At 25.9% G+C, this 20,884-nt stretch overlaps 1 protein-coding gene across 23 annotated transcripts in view; it reads left to right on the forward strand.

The window, feature by feature from the left end:
* Syp (synaptotagmin binding cytoplasmic RNA interacting protein) overlaps nucleotides 1-20,884 on the forward strand; it is a 529,002-nt gene that overhangs the window by 398,419 nt on the left and 109,699 nt on the right. Inside the window, exons 1-2 of one of the 23 annotated variants that reach the window (XM_075292391.1) lie at nucleotides 9,641-9,776; nucleotides 12,645-13,313. The exons of 21 other annotated variants lie outside the window; for them this stretch is intronic. The gene's annotated coding sequence lies outside the window, so the exon portion shown is untranslated. Of the gene's footprint in view, nucleotides 1-9,640; nucleotides 10,522-12,644; nucleotides 13,314-20,884 lie in introns of those variants that run through there. One more of the 23 variants, XM_075292390.1, reaches the window with a different exon arrangement.

Raw genomic sequence — 20,884 nt, forward strand, 5'->3', positions numbered from 1 at the left:
TAAAATTTTGACCAAATTTCTATATAAATAAAATTTTGACAAAATTTTCTATAAAATAAAAAAAAATTGACAATTCTATAGAAATAATAATAACAAAATTTCTATAGAAACACAATTTTGACAAAATTTTCTATAGAAATAAAATATTGACAAAATTTTCTATAGAAATAAAATTTTGACAAAATTTTCTATAGAAATTAAATTTTGACAAAATTGTCTATAAAAATAAAATTTTGAGAAGATTTTCTATAGAAAAAAAAAACTTTGACAAAATTGTCTATAAAAATAAAATTTTGAAAAAATTTTCTATAGAAATAAAATGTTGACAAAATTTTCTATAGAAAAAATTTTGACAAAATTCTCTATGAAAATAAAATTTTGACAAAAATGTCTATAGAAATAAAATGTTAACAAAATTTTCTTTAGAAATAAAATATTGGCTGGGGTGGACAACTCACTTTCGATCCTATATCATGGTTGCCACAGTTGGTAGAATTTTACCAAAAATTTTAGATTTTTAATGTTTGATAGAATAGTAAGATTCTTGATGTTTTCGTAGATTTTGCACAAATTCGTCTCCATATAAGTACATAAATTTTCTATAGATATACAGTTCTGACAAAATTTTCTATAGAAATAAAAATAAAATTTTGACAAAAATTTCTTTAGAAATAAAATGTTGACAACATTTTCTATAGAAGTAAAATTTTGAAAAAATTTCTATAGAAATAAAATGTTGACCGAATATTTTATAGAAATAAAGTTTTGACACAATTCTTTAAAAATAAAATTTTGACATTTGCTAAAAAATAAAATTTTGATAAAAAATGTTGACAAAATTATGTATAGATTTCTTTAAAAATAAAATTTTAACACAATTTTCTATAAAAATAAAATTAAGACAAAATTTTCTATAGAAATAAAAATTTTTGAGAAAATTATTTTTTATAGAAATAAAATTTTGACAAAATTTCTATATAAATAAAATTTAGACAAAATTTTCTATATAATAAAAAAAATTGACATTTCTATAGAAATAATATTTTGACAAAAATTTCTATAGAAACAAAGTTTTGACAAAATTTCTACAGAAATAATATTTTGACAAAAATTTCTATAGAAACAAATTTGAAACAAAATTTCTATAGAAACAAAATTTTGACAAAATATCTATAAAAATAAAATTTTGACAAAATTTTCTATAGAAATAAAATTTTGACAAAATTTTCTATAGAAATAAAATTTTGACAAAGTTTTCTATAGAAATAAAATATTGACATATTTTCTATAGAAAAAATTTTGACAAAATTTTCTATAGAAATAAAATGTTGACTCAATTTTCTATAGAAAAAATTTTGACTAAATTCTCTATGAAAATAAAATGTTGACAAAATTTTCTATAGAAACAAATTTTGACAAAATTTTCTATAGAAATAAAATTTTGACAAAATTTTCTATAGAAATAAAATTTTGACAAAATTTTCTATAGAAATAAAATTTTGACAAAATTTTCTATAGAAATAAAACGTTGACAAAATTGTCTATAAAAATAAAATTTTGAAAAAATTTTCTATAGAAAAAAAATGTTGACAAAATTTTCTATAGAAAAACTTTTGACAAAATTCTCTATGAAAATAAAATTTTGACAAAAATGTCTATAGAAATAAAATGTTGACAAAATTTTCTTTAGAAATAAAATATTGACAAAATTCTTTAAAAATAACATTTTGACAAAATTTTTGTACAGAAATAGAATTTAGACAAAATTTTCTATAGATTGCTATAAAAATAAAATTTAGACAAAATTTTCTATAGAAATCAAATGTTAACAAACTTTTCTATAGAAATAAAATGTTAACAAAATTTTCTATAGAAATAAAATTTTGACAAAAATGTCTATAAAAATAAAATTTTGATACAATTTTCTATAAAAATAAAATTTTGACATAAATTTCTATAAAAATAAAATTTTGACAAAATTTTCTATAGAAATAAAGTTTTGACAAAATTTTCTATAGAAATAAAGTTTTGACAAAATTTTCTATATAAATAAAATTTTGACAAAATTCTCTATAAATGTAAAATTTTTACAAACTTTTCTATAAAACTAAAATTTTTACAACATATCTATAGAAATAAAATTTTGACAAAATTTTCTATAGAAATACAATTTTGACAAAATTTTCTATAGGAATAAAATTTTGACAAAATTGTCTATAGAAGTCAAAATTTTGACAACATTTTCTATATAAATAAAATTTTGACAAAATTTTCTATAGAAATAACATTTTTACAAAATTTTCTGTGGAAATAAAATTTTGACAAAATTTTCTATAGAAGTAAAATTTTGACAAAATTTTCTGTGGGACTAAAATGTTGACAAAATGTTCTATACAAATAAAATTTTGACTAAATTTTCTATAGAAATCAAAATTTTGTCAAAATGTTATTTCTATAGAACATTTTGTCAAAATTTTATTTCTATAGAAAATGTTGTCAAAATTTTGATTTCTACAGAAAATTTTGTCAAAATTTTGTTTCTATAGAAAATTTTGTCAAAATTGTATTTCTATAGAAAATTTTGTCAAAATTTTATTTCCACAGAAAATTTTGTAAAAATGTTATTTCTATAGAAAATTTTGTCAAAATTTTATTTATATAGAAAATGTTGCCAAAATTTTGATTTCTATAGACAATTTTGTCAAAATTTTATTTCTATAGAAAATTTTGTCAAAAATGTATTTCTATAGAAAATTTTGTCAAAATTTCATTTCTATAGAGCAATTTTTGAAATTTTTATTTCTATTGAAAATGTTGTCAAGATGTTATTTCTATAGAAAATCTTATTTCTATTGAAAATGTTGTCAAGATGTTATTTCTATAGAAAATCTTATTTCTATAGAAAATGTTGTCAAAATTTTATTTCTATAGAAAATTTTGCCAAAATTTTATTTCTATAGAAAATTTTGTCCAAATTTTATTTCTATAGAAAATTTTGTCAAAACTTTATTTCTATAGAAAATTTTGTCAAAATTTTATTTCCACAGAAAATTTTGTCAAAATGTTATTACTATAGAAAATTTTGTCAAAATTTTATTTCTATAGAAAATTTTGTCAAAATTGTATTTCTATAGAAAATTTTGTCAAAATTGTATTTCTATAGAAAATTTTGTCAAAATTGTATTTCTATAGAAAATGTTGTCAAAATTTTATTTCTATAGAAAATCTTGTCAAGATTCTATTTCTATAGAAAATCTTATTTCTATAGAAAATGTTGCCAAAATTTTATTTCTATAGAAAATTTTGTCAAAATGTTATTTCTATAGAACATTTTGTCAAAATTTTACTTCTATAGAAAATGTTGTCAAAATTTTTATTTTTATAGAAAATTTTGTCAAAATTTTATTTTTATAGAAAATTTTGTTAAAATTGTATTTCTATAGAAAATTTTGTCAAAATTTTATTTCTAAGAAAATTTTGTCAAAATTTTATTTCTATAGAAAATTTTTTCAAAATTGCATTTCTATAGAAAATTTTGTCAAAATTGTATTTCTATAGAAAATGTTGTCAAAATTTTACTTCTATAGAAAAGTTTGTTAATATTTTATTTCTATAGAAAATTTTGTCAACATTTTATTTCTATAGAAAATATTGTCAAAATTTTATTTCTATAGAAAATTTTATCAAAAATTTAATTCGTTATTGTTGTTTTTGATCTAAGCTTAAAACCATGCATTGACTAAACTACAAGTGTAGCTTAGCCAACGGAGGAAAAGTATGCTTGGCAAATTTATTTGGGCAAAGCCCTATAGACTGCAAGATGGTTGGATGTACAGCTGTTTCGGAATTACTACATTCCTCATCAGCATCCTCTACTTGCAGCAAAACCAATTATCAGAATAAATTCGGGTAATTCACTCAACCCAAAGTAAACTACACTTGAACTTTCCGAAAAAAGGTTTGATAGTCAGCTGCTGCCTAAACTAATTTGCAAGCATAATAAATTTATTTAATAAATTTTTGACAAAATTCTCTATGAAAATAAAATTTTGACAAAAATGTCTATATAAAATTTTGACAAAATTCTTTAAAAATAAAATTTTGACAAAATTTTCTATATAAATAAAATTTTGACAAAATTCTCTATAAATGTCAAATTTTTACAAACTTTTCTGTAGAAATAAAAATTTTGACAAAGTTTTCCATAGAAATAAAATTTTGACAAAATTTTCTATAGAAATAAAAATTTTGACAAAATTTTCCATAGAAATAAAAATTTTGACAAATAATCTCTACTGCCATTTTTTTTGTTGTATATTTAAGTCATATACCCCCATGTTCTGGTTTAGGAATTCGAAAAATTTTAAATTGCCAATAACTCCTCAACTGATACGACTTTAGACATGAGATTTTTGCAAATTAAATTTCTTATCGATAGGAAGAGTTTGTGAAAATTGGCCACAACATTTCGATTGTGTATGATAAACGTAGAATCCATTCATGAGATTCTACCTAGTCAGACTCAGGATGAATTCATACTCTATACCATAGACCTTATAATACATTGATGTTCTACTATTCTCTTTAAAAAAAAATGTGTCAGTTCCAAAAATTAATTTTCTGACATATCGTTTTGATTTTTTCGTAAAGAGTCAGTCCCAAACATTAATTTTCGTGCATTTGCTTTTATGTTGTTTGTAAAGAGCAATGCTGCTCAAAATTAAATTTCGTATTTTCGCGGTGTTGGTCACAATTTTTTGTTCAAATATGAACTTTTAATATATTAATTTATTTATAAATCCTCTGGTGCATCATAAATGGTCTAATTTGGTGTAAAATTGGCAAACTACAAAAAGGAAAATGAAAGAGATTGTAAGCGTGCTCTTATTTTTCTCGTTTATTCATAATCTTCGGTACCGTCAAACATAGTTTGACAACGATGGCTCATCTATGTATTCTAAGGTCTATGTCTATACCAAATTTAAAATCAATTGTCCAATGATAGTTTGAATATCATCATCTTTTTGACATTCCTTGAGTAAACACTTTCTACCAATATCTCTGTTAAATGTTAGTCACTTATGGGTGTACATCTATTTGTATTTACATTTAGTTTTTCTACTTCAATAGAAATAATGTAATCTATAGAGAATAAAAATCATTCTTGCTCTCGAGAGACCACTAGAGATTACACTATGCGTTTATATAATGTCGCTATCCTGATACTCTCAATATGGCATACTCTGCTAGCCTAATTATGTGTCTCTCAATTTGAATAGATTGGCGACATCATTAAGATTATTGAGCCGGTATTACCGGCACTTGCTACTATCCTCCCTGAAGACATCAGTGGTAGCAGCAGCAGTTATATTGTCATCATCTTTAGGTGTACTCATAAACCTAATTCCTGGATACAAAAGAAAATGTCAGAAATAAAAAAAAACGTTAAGTATTAATTTATATCATTATTTTGATTATGACGATGATGAAGATGACAGACAAGAGAATATCTTATCTGGTCTCCCCCAGTATATAATCATCAAAAGTAGCAAAAGCAACGCGACCAGACCAGACGACAATGACGGCGATGAAGTCGATGATAATAATTATGACAACAACAACATCAACAATATATAAACCGTAAGTAAGGCATTTTGCATTTCTACTAAATGCGACGAGAGACTGAGAGCAGAGCTTTTTTATTGAACAGCAAGGGGGCTAAGAGGGGATTTAGTTTTTGTGACACCTACCTCATCTACCACAAAGATACAAAACTGCGGAACAGCGGGCATTTTTAAGGTATATTTTTCAAACGATTGTCTATAAATTTTATGTAGTTTCCTATTTATCTCTCTCTCGGGATTTATTTCACTCTCTCACTCTTACACTGCCTACATGTCTGCCTATTGTCAAATTAATATTTCTCTTTGAATCAGATGAGATGCAATTAATTGAAATGTTCTTTAGATTTGTCTTTGTCACTGCCAGTTCTTTCACTTTTCAAGTAAGAAAGAAATACCAAAAACAAAAAATAAATATATAAAATGAAACGAACCAAAAGATGCCAAGCAAACATAAAAGGAGAATAAGAAAACATTGCAAGTTTTTTGTTTTAAAATATTGGCATTGCAGAAGGGTTGTATGCTGTCGCGAGGGGCGAGGGGGTTTCGAAATCACTACGAAACTGCTAAAATAAGGAGAGTGAGACTTTTTTTCGCAAGCTTCAAAACTGCAAAGATTTTGCAAACACTATGTGTTTTTTTTTTGTGTTCCGTCTGGCTAAGGCCGACAGGGAGAAATAGAGAACGAAACTGGCTGAAGAGAGAGCACTGACTTTAAGAAACATTTGAGACAGTTGGCGTTCACATTGCCATTGCCATGTGTGTTTAGCATAAACTTATGGGTGGTTGAACTGCAGTGTACCCAGAACGACGAAGAGTTGTGTTTATCACACCACAAATTGGCAAAGATTTGTGGTGTTTGTGTATGCGTATGTGAGAGCCGAATGCGGACCATTTCTATGTATAAGTGATCAACCAGTGAAGGAAAAAAAGTAAATGAAGACATAAGGTATAGGCGACTTTATTATACCCTATACCAGAATTTATTTCGGCAAAGTCCTTTGATGATTTTGGTGCATCTTTATTCACAGCAAAACATATCACCAAAATATTTCCAATTAAAAAGTTAATTGAAGTTGAAAATTTTTTCAATTAATAAATTAATTGATACAATTAACTTTTTAATCTTGATAGAAACATTAAGTTAATTAAGTCAATGATTGAAAATTTTAAAATTTTTAATTAAAATATTAATTGATACAATTAACATTTTAATCAAATTCGGAAGATTAATTCAGTTAAAAAAAGTGCTAATTTTTTTTAATTAAAAATGTATTTCAAACAATCATTTGTTAATCCAAATAAAAACTCCGAGCCAATTCAGAAAGTAATTAAGAATAGTTACATTTTTAATTAATAAATTAATAGAGTTTTGCAATCAACATCAATTAAGTTTTTAATTGAATCAATTAAAAAATTAATTGGAATTTGCTGAAAAAAATCAATTAATTTTTTAATCAAGAATTTTTTCTATGCCCAATTAAAAATGTGATTGATACCATCATTTTCGTGATTGAAGACATTTCAATTAAAAAAATAATTGGATCAATTAATTTGGTGATTGAATCAGAATAAAAAATTTTGATGTGTTGTAGAGTTTTGCGCGCGCTATATTGGAGTTGAGTTCAATTTAGAGAATTGGTTATTGAGTGACATGGTGATTTTTGTTCTTATTCTTTGATATTGTTTGTGTTGTTTATATTTATTTTATTAATATTGATTGTATTTTTGTGAAAATTTATTAAGCGGATCACAATGAAAATAACAAAATAAGCCGAGCTCTTTCAAATGCGACAGTCCTCTTTGATTGTGTTTTGTATACAATTTTTTTTTAATTTATTTTTTTTTTACTCGCTTTTTTCATATTTTAATGGGCAATTTGAACTTTTTTTGTTTCAAATACACTCAAAAAAAGTGAACCCTATATTTCATTAAAGCCAATTTAACTCTATTTTAGTTTATGGAATTATTATGTTTTAAGAAAGTTTTTTTTTCACTTTAATAATTTTTTTCGTACGTTAGTTAAATTAACTAAAAACGAGGAAAAACTTATAAATAAATGAACACTAAGGTTTACTAAATTCGTGTTACCCACACAATACTTCAGAATTTGTTAAAATTTGCGCCCATCTTGAACTTCGATATTTTAGGAATTTTAAACTCCAATTTTTTTCCTTCACACTAAAAAATATTATGTCTGATAAATTTTCTTGAATTTTTGGAAAATATTTACTTATTTTTGGGAAATGGGCATGACATCTACGCTTGTAATACAGTTTAGTTAAATTAACCAAAATGTTCTTTCCTGGTGGTTAAAAAATGCAAATTATTAAAATTTTTTTAGGAAAAATGCGAAACCCTTTCTATAAAAATTACGAATTTTTGAAAATATTTTTCGGTCAAGCGTTAGATTTAGGCATTATATCATTGATCCCAAAAAAAAAATATATATATATATTTTTTTTTTTTTTTTACAAAATATCACAAAACTTTTTAATTCACATCTAAATCACTAAATTACGAATTTTTGAAAATATTTTTCGAACAAGCGTTAGATTTAAGCATTATATCATTGATCCAAAAAAAATATATATGAATTTTTTTTTTACAAAATATCACAAAATTTTTAATTCACATGTAAATCACTAAATTCGGGTCACATTTTAAGAAATGATGCAAATTCACTGCTGTTGAAATGGTGGACATCCATCCTATGACACGCCCATGTTAAATTCATCACTTCTGCGCATATTTTGCATCACTTCCGGATCCCAAAAGAACATTTGCATTCATTTTTGGCGAGCTTTTTTTTTTTGCTGGGCAATTATCAGATTCGAATAATTCACTAAACCCAAAAGTGAATTACACTTGAACCTCCCAAAAAATAAAGTTTTTTGATAGTCGACTTTACCATAATAAATTTACAAAACATATCAATTTTCGTAGTAAAAGTAAAATAAATTTCTACAGAACTGCTCTCTCTCTCTCCCTCATAAGTGAATACATTTGGGAGGTGTACACTTATTAAATGTTAAATTCATCGCTTCTGCGCATATTTTGCATAACTTCCGGATCCCAAAAAACCATTTGCACTCTTTTTTGGCGACGTTTTTTTTTTTTTGCTGGGCAATTATCAGAATAAATTCGGATAATATTTGAGCTTCTGATTATAATTATAAATAAAGTGAAATGAAAATGAAATAATTCACTAAACTCAAAAGTGAATTACACTTGAACCTCCCGAAAAAAAGTTTTTTGATAGCCGATTTTACCATAATAAATTTACAAAACATATCAATTTTCGTAGTAAAAGTAAAATAAATTTCTACAGAACTGCTCTCTCTCTCTCTCTCATGAGTGAACACATTTGGGATGTGTCCACTTATGAAAATGTGATAATATCAAAAATGTTTCACAAAAATTACACACATTCGGGAGATGTCCGAGATTTTGAAGGTTTACGATAAAAATTATTGTTTCTACAATTTTTATATAAAAGCTTTGTTAAAATAGTTTTCCAAAAAGAAAAATATTAATTCGACATTTTCGGGCATAGATAAATCACATCGACTTGTAATTTATGGAAAGATTGCAAAACATATTCATCCTATCAGAATATGTTGTACTACCCTTTAATGATGTAGGGTATAAAAACAAATCAAACAAAAAAATACCACAGACACACAGAAATTGCACACTTTTGTGTATGTGTGTGTTGTTGTGACTGCTACTGCTGCTACTACTGCACACAATGGGTGAAGCCCAAAGCTCTGGGGGGTACACTGGATGCGCTAATGTTTATAGAGAGCCAAGAGAGCTCAATGAGAGTTATTGACAGAGTTGATGAAAGCCAGCCGGCAAGTCTTGCTTTTCTTTACCATGGTGTGAGCGTATAAGGCCTGCTGTTAGTAATGTGGTATCACCACACTGAATTGCATTTGTGTATGTTGAGCCTTTCGATGTAGTTGTCGCGTTGCAACCAAAAGCCTCTTCTTTACTTATGTGTACGCTCAGCCTTTGCTTCTTGTCTATAGGTTTTTTCCGAGTCAGTGTGTAGCAGCATTTGCGAAAAACTGCTGCCGTCGTCTGTGTGCTGCTGCCCGACTATTTAGGATTTTAGAGTAGAGTCAGACACAATATTATTGCCTGCCACACGTTAGTATCGCGGACGACAATGTGAAAAAATTAACGCCGTTTCATCACTTCCACTACTAACTAACCGAATAATTTTATAAAATAACAAAACTATGCCAATTTTCTATAAATCCATATTATAAAACAAAATTTCAACAAACTATTGGAATATTTTAATAAATTAAAATATATAAACTACCGCTGCAGTTATAAATTAACAACATTCTTTGGAAATCTAAAGTTGTTAATTTTTCTTCAAGGAGCCCTCCCGACAACCCTGGCCGGAATATTTGGATTAACTTATAACCTAACACTCTCCCGATATCTACAAACAATATTTGGCAAAAAAAAAAAACAACAAACCAAGTCCGCGTATACTTAAAATAAAAATCTAAAAAAATATATATATTAAAATTTTCAAGATAAAAATTGAAAACATTTTCATCTTCAAAAAAGGAAAAAAAAAGTGTGGAATAAATTAAAAGCAAAATTTTTTGGATTGGAAAAAATTATTGAAAACAAGTGTTGAAATTTCAATTATCTATTGGCTATTAACTTATGATTCAATATAGCATTTAAAACAAAAAATGCATCGCCATGTTAGGGAATATCAAAGAATCATTTTCGAAAATCTTAAACCACAAAAAAGTGAAATAAATACCACTTGATTGGAAGACAACGACATTTAAATCTAAAACTTCTACAAAAATTACCAACAAACGAAGAAAAAATTGGATTATCTTAAAAGTGTTTTGAAATTTATAAAGTGAGTTTTGTAAAATGAAGAAAATCTAAAAAAAAAATTATAATAAAAACAAATTTTTGAAAATATACATTGAAAAATTGATTTGAAACAATAAAAAATATTTAAAAAAACATATATAATAGAAAACTTGTTATTTTACCTCAAATAAAAAACAAAAACAATGAAATAATTTTTTTTCTGAATAATTAATGTTCAAAATAATACAAACACAATTAAAAAAAAAGATTAAAATCCATGTTTTGCATTCTAGTGTAATTCATTTTTTTTTTGTGCTGGAAACTAGCTTGCTATTATATAATATAAAAACCTCTCTCTTCTATCCCTTCCATAATAATAAAGCTTTAATTGACTTTAATTTGAACATTTAACCACCATAAAACAAAACTCGATTTTAAGTTTTGTATGTATCTCTGGTTGCATGGAACTCTTCGATTTATCTTTTTCTTCTAAGTGAGTCTTAAAGTGGCTGGGATACATCAGCACCTTTTGCATTTAAAGTAAATTAAAAGCCTCAGTGACGTAACGAAGTTTCGTAAAAGTAAAAAAGTGTTTAAAAAAAACTTGAAACCAAGAAAAAATTATATATTAAAAAAATAAAATTAAAAAAATTTTAAAACTCTGTGTAAAACTAACCTAAAAAATGTGATTGCAAAAAACTAAAGCTTTCAGAAAATTTAACGAAATCTTAAAGAAAGAGAAGAACACGTGGCATTACCACACAGTTTTAAGTGAATTCGAAACGAACGCTCTGTAAAAGTTGAGAAGGAAAAAAAACGAAGAAAAACCGGTACAAATACAACTCTGCGTTAAAGTGCATCCGTGTTGCATCTCTGCAAGAAAACAAGTTTTTAAACACACACACACACACACACATTCACATAAATAACACGCATGCACATATATTCATTCTGGGGTGCTGTGTAACTATTCCGGCTTTTGCAATCTTTATATTTCTTACATACACACTCTCGCACATACATATATCAATTTACACATATTCTCTTGTTGGAGAAGACAAAGCCTGTCATACTGCAATAGATCATAAAATTGAAGAAAAAAAAAACATGGCATAAGCTTATATTGCCTTTTAGCTTTCGCTCTTATTTCATGGCTCTCAAAAACTCAAATCATATGACTGTATATGTATGTATGTATGTACTCATTCTCATTGGGATGCATTTTTGCTATTCACAAAAAGAAATAATGCAATCAAGCATTAATTGCAAAAAATTGCATTGAGAAAAATGTATTTACACTCGGCCCGAGTGAGAGCCCATAAGAACAGATATAACCACCACCATAGCACACCACAATTCACCACTACCTATAAACTCAATTATAATCTCTGCCTCAGTACACTCACCACTACTATATCAAATGAGAAAGTGCATTGTATTGCGCATTACAGCAGGGATTTGCAACCAACAACGATCTCCAGTTGAAACGACAACAACAACAACAAATTCATTGAACTTAACTAAACTTCCCCCCACCCCCTTCCGGCATGAGAAAAATTTAACGAAGGAGGGTTCTTTGTCGTGGCTTATAATTTGCATTGGCGCTGTTGTTGTTGTTGTGATTACTGGTTGCTCTACCCATCATAAGGTTTATGCATATCTTCGTTCGTCGTTGATGCGCTCGTTGTCGTCTTTTGTACCACCACACGAAACTTCGTTAAAACGTCATCGCGGTCTTTTTTTTTTCCTTTCATTATACTTTTGCATGTATTTTTATGCAACCATACAATTGAAACGAGAAAAGTGCATCATTATTGCATCTTCTCTTTACTCTCAGCCAGTTGTGTGTTCGTCGTTCGTGCTATAACGCGCGCTTAAAACTTTTACTTCTTTTAATAAAATGTCTAACGAGAATTAATAATTATAGAAATAAATAATATGTAAATGCATAAAATATAAAATTTAAATTAATGGATATATAACAAAAGAGTTTGGAAAAAAACAAAAAACATTTGAACAAAAGCTAGTGAAAAGTGTATATATTACGCAAAAAATAGAAAGACTAAAGAAAACTTATGGAAATGATATAAATAAATATACATATGAATATAAAGAATTATAATTAAATATATGTGTTCTCTTTCTCTTTTCTCTCTACAATTTTAGTAAAATTATATTAACAACAAACCACGTAATTTAGTGTTCATTAATATTATTGTGTCAAAAAATAATAACAAACATTAAACAACAATACTACTCTGCAACAACAACAACAAAATATCCTAGTGCTGTGTTTTTACCATTTAAAAAAATAATTAAATCTAGAACAAAATATTTGATATAAAAAACAAAATAATTCTGACTTGGAAAAAAAACAAACATAGAAACGAATCATTGAAGAAAAAAAACATCAACAAAAATCATCTACAACACCTAACACAACATTGGGATTATTCATCGGATCTAACTGCAACTACAACAACAAAATACAAAGTCTTCGGAGAATACTTTATCTCAGCATCTTCCAATTTGCATCTAATTAATCTACTACACAGCCTATTGTGTATTGCTGCCTTTTTGCTTTTGAATAAAAGAAAAATAACCACGACGACGACTACTATACACCACACTAATCCGTTTTATCTTCTGGTGTTCTAAATTGATACTACCAACGAGGCCTTTCTTCCCCTTCTCCTTTAAGTCATATTAAAACAAAAACCATCAACACAGTCAGTCTCTACGTTGGACTATTAGACTTTATTAGATAATTGAAATTTACAACTTTTGTGGAACTGCAACAACTTAGCCCCATTATTGCCGCTAACACAAATTTGAGTAAGTTGCTATTTATATATTTTTTTTATTTTATTAAATAATATTTATAATTATATTTAAAGAAAATATCGTAATGCCAAAGAGTTTATCTAACGAGTTTAACGATTTATTCTGAGCTAAAGACAGGTTTCAAGATTTTCCGTACATGACTCTAGGAAATAACTTTCTATTTTATTTATCATAAAATAACAAGGAATTAAAGCAGATTTTTTCTAGTTTATTTACAGTTTAAAGATATTAATTTTAATTATAACATATCTTCAAAAAAAAAAAAATATAAAGAAAAGGTCATTATTTATTTTTTTTTTTCTTAAAAAGACCAACTATCATTTTAAAAAAATCATCATTTTGCTTTAAGTATAATGAATTTAAGGGTAATATATTTTCCCATTTTATTTAAACTGATGCAAAATTAATTGAGTGTCAGATTTAATAATATATTTAATAATATTATTATTTAATAATATTATTCTGTTTTTCAAAAAGAAATGAAATAAAATAAAACACATTGATTGAGTATGAGGTTTAAAAATATTATTCCTGTTCTTTTATGAGAGCGGTTTTTAATATTCAACACATTTTTCGATATGATGTGAAATTGGGTAATTAAAAAAATATAAAAAACAAGTATTCAAAAATAAGTTTTTCTTTTGAACTCAAATGTCATGCAAAATTAATTGTCAGATTTAATAATATTATTCCGTCTATTAGAGAGTTTTTCAATATTCAACACATAACACCAAAAAAATTAAATAAAACACATTGATTGAGTATGAGGTTTAAAAATATTATTCCTGTTCTTTTATGAGAGCGTTGTTCAATATTCAACACATTTTTTGATATGATGTGAAATTGGGTAATTTTTAAAAAATAAAAAAAAATATTCAAAAATAAGTTTTTCTTTTGAACTCAAATGTGTGTCATACGCCCTTTTCATATATTGAAAATAAAATAATTGTATTAATTCTAAGCCAAAGATACGATTTTTATAAAATAAAGATGTGGTGAAGAAACAAAATTTTTAGTATAAAGTTTTAAGAAAAAAATCTTAGCAGAAAAAAAAAATTAAATTATAGCTTGCAGTATCATTTGTTTTTTCTTGATTTCCTAAAGACCAAGGATTCAACACCAACAATAAAAAGTTTAGCCTACATTGAAAAAACTTGACCTAATATCAATGATTAGGTAACATAAATTTTAGGATATGCAATTTACACTTTAATAAAGGCAAATTTCGTTTAATTAAAAAAAAAAAACAACAATTTAATTTAATTTGAAAATTTGTTTAAATATATTTTTTTTGGGCACGAATCTTTGAAATTATTAAGGACAAATTTCGTTAAATTAAAAAAAAATAATTTAATTTAAAAATTTTTTTAAATATTTTTTTATTAAATTTTGGGCACGAATCTTTGAAATTATTACGGACAAATTTCGTTAAATTAAAAAAAATTTAATTTGTTTAAATATATTTTTTTTATTAAATTTTGGCAACGGATCTTTGAAATTTTCGTCCCTCCGTTAAAATCTTATGTCTCCGAAGTAAAGCAAATTTTTGTCTTTGAAATACGGAGTTTTATGCGATCTTATTATGTTATGCGTTCTTAATACCGGTCTTTAGTAAAAATTCTTCAATGGGGGAAATATACGTAAAATTTATAAATTTTACCACAAATACGAAAATTTTGAGTATAAAGTTTTAAGAAAAAAAATCTGAGCAAAAAAATTATAGCATGCAGTATCATTTTTTTCTTGATTTCCTAAAGACCAACCATAAAAAGTTTAGCCTACATTGAAAAAACTAGACCTAATATGAATGATTAGGTAAATTTTAGGATATGCAATTTACACTTTAATAAAGGCAAATTTCGTTTAATTAAAAAAAAAACAACAACAATTTAATTTAATTTAAAAATTTGTTTAAATATTTTTTTTTTTTTTTGCATTAAATTTTGGGCATGAATCTTTGAAATTATTAAGGACAAATTTTGTTAAATGAAAAAAAAATAATTTAATTTAAAAATTTGTTTAAATATTTTTTATATTAAATTTTGGGCACGGATCTTTGAAATTTTCGTCCCTCCGTTAAAATCTTATATGCCTCCGAAGTAAAGCAATTTTTTGTCTTTTGTCTTTGAAATACGGAGTTTTATGCGATCTTATTATGTTATGCGTTCTTAATACCGGTCTTTAGTAAACAATTCTGCAATGGGGGAAATATACGTAAAAGTTATAAATTTTACCACAAATGCGAACTTTTCGAAAATTATTTACATATTTTTTTAATATCCGCTTTTGTAATACAGTTTCATTAAAATAACTAAAATCAACCTAAATTTGCCTTCTTAATCGATTCAATCATTTTGTATCCTAGGTTAGGTTAGGTTAGGTTAGGTGGCAGCCCGATGTATCAGGCTCACTTAGACTATTCAATCCATTGTGATACCACATTGGTGAACTTCTCTCTTATCACTGAGTGCTGCCCAATTCCATGTTAAGCTCAATGACAAGGGACCTCCTTTTTATAGCCGAGTCCGAACGACGTTCCAAATTGCACTGAAACCACTTAGAGAAGCTTTGAAACCCTCAGAAATGTCACCAGCATTACTGAGGTGGGATAACCCACCGCTGAAAAACTTTTGGTGTACGGTCGAAGCAGGAATCGAACCCACGACCTTGTGTATGCAAGGCGGGCATGCAAACCATCGCACCACGGTGGCTCCCTAATTTTAATTTAACAGAACCCAAATTTGGAACTAGATAGATTCCTAAGAGTTTGTTTATTTTATAGGAGATGTACCTCTGGCTTAGAAATCATTGTCAAAATCCTTGAGGTCAAAATCTTGGGATCCTTTTAAATTGTTTGGAGCGTAGAAGTTCAGTTTACAATTAAAAATGTTAAATATTATCTCCTTAAACAAAGAACCAATTGCATTACTAAACAGTTAACATATAAACTAATTTATATATATAGTATATTATAAAAACTTATAAACTAATTTCAAAAAAAAAATTCCTTAATATAGTGTAGCATCATTTTCTGAACGACAAAGTCTAACTTTAGTTCTTTCTTAAATTTTTGAATCCGTAACAGTTTTCTCATCGATATATTTGGCTTCAAAGATTTTGTTAATTGATTCATGAATAGGGGACCAAGAATATTTATTTTAATCAAATCACAATTTTTACTAAATGCCAATTTTGGGAATTTTAAACAAGCGACCTACCTGGCTTTAAATCTACGATCTATTTATCGAATTTTCATTCTATTTTTCCCGGTATATTAATAAAGCTATTCACGTACAAATAAATGCCAGTTTAAAAATCCAAATTATAACGGATACTTCAAATTAAAAAATGTTTTCTTAATTCAAAAAAAAAGAAAAAAAAACTTTAAACCAAAGACGCTAAATCCTCAAAATAAGTCTTAGACTATATTTGAAGCGTTTTTATCTTAAATCTAAAGTTTCAATATTTCAATTAATTTAAGGACAATTTCTTTAAATCAAAAATGTGTTTCTTTACTTTAAGGAAAATTAGCCTTAGTTCAAAGACATGCGACTTTAACGGAGGGACCCAAATTTGCAAAATTTTTATCCTAATTTTAATGAAAAAAAATTTTGAAGCAAAGATTATAAACTTTATTTTAATTAAAATTTCATTGTTTTAAAGAAATTTGTCCTTAATATTTGGTAAATTTCGCATCCTAAAATTTATGTTGTGTAATCTTTAATATCATGTAAATATTTTTTTCAGTGTATATAAAACACATTGTAATAGTATTTTTAATTAAACACTTTCTTTTTTGCTTTTAGAACATTAGTTTTTAGTAGAGGTTCTTCATTTTGATTAAGAGTATAAGCAGCTCATTCAAAATGTTATGTGATTTTATAAATAATTATAATAAAAATCGTAAAATATAGTGGACCAAAAGTTTGTTTTGAAAAGATGTCCGATATTTTATTACTGTGTTACATTTTCTCGGAACTTCCTAAAGTGAGTCAATTTTGTCTATTTCTCTTTGTTTTTTTTCGTAGATATAAACTTATGAAAAAATCCTAAGTGCCCCATATTCAAGTTACAGCAAAACCTTAGTATTTCAATAATATCAGGTGATTTTTAACTTGATTTCCCATTGAAATTTTATTCAATCAATTCAAACACATACAGTTTTAATTTATGTGCAGAAGCCGGATATATCGCCATTGTAAAAAAAGAAAAATTGCCTCTATATTCTCTACTACTACTACTACTGTAAAAACTATTCTCTATGAATGGCATACTGTGCGACCTTTTAGTATAAAAATATTTATACACAAATGTTGATTTGTTTGATGTCACATTATGTCCATGAATGTTTTACTTTTAATCCATTATTATAGTCGAGACCCATTGCAATATTCACCATTCAACTTGACATTAAATGTCGTCTGTACATTGTTCTAGGGCAAGATAGAAGACCACAGTGAAATGAGCGACAAATATATGTGAAAATCATCCACACGCCCGAACGCCGGCAAAATGACAAAATTATACAGTGACATGATATAAATGTGAACAAGAAATCCTCCCACAATGGTCATACGGTTAACCCAGTCCTCATATGGACTGAACAACTGAAATGGCAAAATTGTAAACCAATGGCAAATGTATTGAATTCTCTCTTTTGCTCTGAGTAGTATTTTTATTATGGGGGAGGGGGGGTTTATTCAAATAGTTTTGTCGGTATTTTGCTTTTCAACACCCTTTGGTCTGGAATTAACAGAAATGCCAGACGTCTCTATGTATGTGTATACATATGTATAAAATCCTTTAAACCGGTTCCGGATATTTTGTGCTCCTTCTCTTTTAATATTTCTATGTAGTCAACGCATTGCATTTATATTTCCTCCCCATGGTAGCAATGGATGCATTTATGTGAGAAGGAAGTCCCTTAGATACTTGCGCAATAGCTACTTAGCTTATTTGCCAGGACATCAAGTGAAAACAATGCCATATAGCGGATATTGCAGTCAGACATAAAACTTTATTATTATTGATGGGCATACGAACTTAAGATAGGCCAAAGTAATAATGGAGAGAATATCACAGTTTTTTTTTTACTGCAGTATTCGAAATTAAATTTTATCGCTTTATTAAAAAAAAAAAGAAAAACTAGACGACTATTTTAATATATCAAAGAAAATCACAATATAAAAGGGTCGCAAGCAATGTATTTGTTCATGGGATTGTCATAGGACGGATGGCAGATACTTGTTTAGTATTTCCGATTTCATTTGAAAAAAATAGAAAAAAATAGAAAAAATTAAAAACAAAATGTTTGCTTAATTTTGAAATTTCTATCTTTATATACACACAAAAAAATGCTTTTATGATTCAATTACGAAATTAATCGATCCAATTAATTTTTTAATTGAAATGTTTTCAATCACAGAAATAATAGTATCAATTAGAAAATTAATTGAAAGTCAATTAAAAAATTAATTGATCCAATTAAAAAATTAATTGATACTATTGCTTTGTATGATTGATTTTCGTTTCAATTAAATTTTTAATTGAAGATTTTAATTGGAAAATTTTTTGTGAAATATTTTTCTGTGTATAAACGTTTTAAACAATATGATTTTTTTTTAAATAATACTTTTTTAGTATTTCCGATTTCATTTGAAAAAATTATAAAAAAATAGAAAAAAAAATTAAAAACAAAATGTTTGCTTAATTTTGAAATTTCTATCTTTATATACACAAAAAAATGGTTTTATGATTCAATCACGAAATTAATCGATCCAATTAATTTTTTATTTGAAATGTTTTCAATCACAGAAATTATAGTATCAATTAGAAAATTAATTGAAAGTCAATTAAAAAATTAATTGATCCAATTAAAAAAATTAATTGATACTATTGCTTTGTATGATTGATTTTCGTTTCAATTAAATTTTTAATTGAAGATTTTAATTGGAAAATTTTTCGTGAAATATTTTTCTGTGTATAAACGTTTTAAACAATATGATTTTTTTTTTAAATAATACTTTTTTAGTATTTCCGATTTCATTTGAAAAAATTATAAAAAAAGAAGATTTTAAGATTTTAATTGGAAAATTTTTCGTGAAATATTTTTCTGTGTATAAACATTTTAAACAATATTATTTTTTTTAAATAATACTTGTTTAGTATTTCCGATTTCATTTGAAAAAATTATAAAAAAATAGAAAAAAAAAAATTAAAAACAAAATGTTTGCTTAATTTTGAAATTTCTATCTTTATATACACAAAAAAATGGTTTTATGATTCAATCACGAAATTAATCGATCCAATTAATTTTTTAATTGAAATGTTTTCAATCACAGAAATAATAGTATCAATTAGAAAATTAATTGAAAGTCAATTAAAAAATTAATTGAAAGTCAATTAAAAAATTAATTGATACTATTGATTTGTGTGATTGAATTTTTGTTTCAATTATAAAATTTGTTGAATCAATTAAATTTTTAATTGAAAATTTTTTAAAACACAAGATTTTAATTGGAAAATTTTTCGTGAATTTTTTTCTGTGTACAGACGTTTTAAAAAATATGAACATTTTTTTTTTTGAAAATTCCACATCTGCAGAAATATTAATAGGCACTCTTTATAAAATATTTTTTTTTTTTTTTTTTGAATTTCAATTCGAATACCAAATATTTTATTTTTGTTTCGGAAACAGAGAAAATCTAGTTATTTTTATCTATTAATTTAAAATTTTCTTGTGTATTAAATCTATTCCTAGGAGAGCATCTTTGGATGTACATTAAAAGTAATGATTTGGGAAAAGCTTAAAATTTTTTTTCTTTCTAGGGAAATTAAAAAAAATATATATAGATAATTTTCGTTTTAAGTGAAGCCTTTTTTCAAACTAAAGGAAACCTTTTTCAAATGCCATGAAAACCTCATTTTAAATGAAACGTTTTCTTTTCAAATATATTTATCCGAATTTTAGGTTTATTTATTTATTTATTTTATTCTATTACATTTTTATTTTATTTTATTCGAACTAAAAGTGCCATATATAAACTTTTTAAAAAGTAATTCACAGTATTTTGTTTTCATACAAAAACGATATTTTTATGATAGACTATGAAATTTCTATTGTAAAAAATTACTAAGTAAAGCTGTTAACTTTTCAAGCTGAAAACCAGCTTGTTTTCACGGTTACTTTTTTTAATTAATTAATTTAGAAATATAAAATTATATGCAAACAATTCCTTGGATCTTTTCCATCCATTATTTGGCAAGACTCGATCAAAATATAATAGTCTTCATAAATATATTTGTACTTTTAATTTAGTGTTTTGGTGAAAAAGCCGAACATAGTACTCACCTTAATTCATTAACTTGTTCTTAAACAAAAATAAAATCTAAATAGTTGCCTCTTTCAATATCATCACAATCGCAATGTCAACAAACCATGGAAATTTATGCCCACAGTTTTACTCCCTTAATAAAATCTAATGAGAAACAGTTGATGAGGATTTCTTCCTCAAGATATTTTTAAAAAAATATGCTTACACCAATACACACTCGTAGTCTGC

The sequence above is a fragment of the Haematobia irritans genome, chromosome 1 (assembly GCF_050003625.1).
Source record: "Haematobia irritans isolate KBUSLIRL chromosome 1, ASM5000362v1, whole genome shotgun sequence".
In the NCBI taxonomy this organism is placed as follows: domain Eukaryota; kingdom Metazoa; phylum Arthropoda; class Insecta; order Diptera; family Muscidae; genus Haematobia; species Haematobia irritans.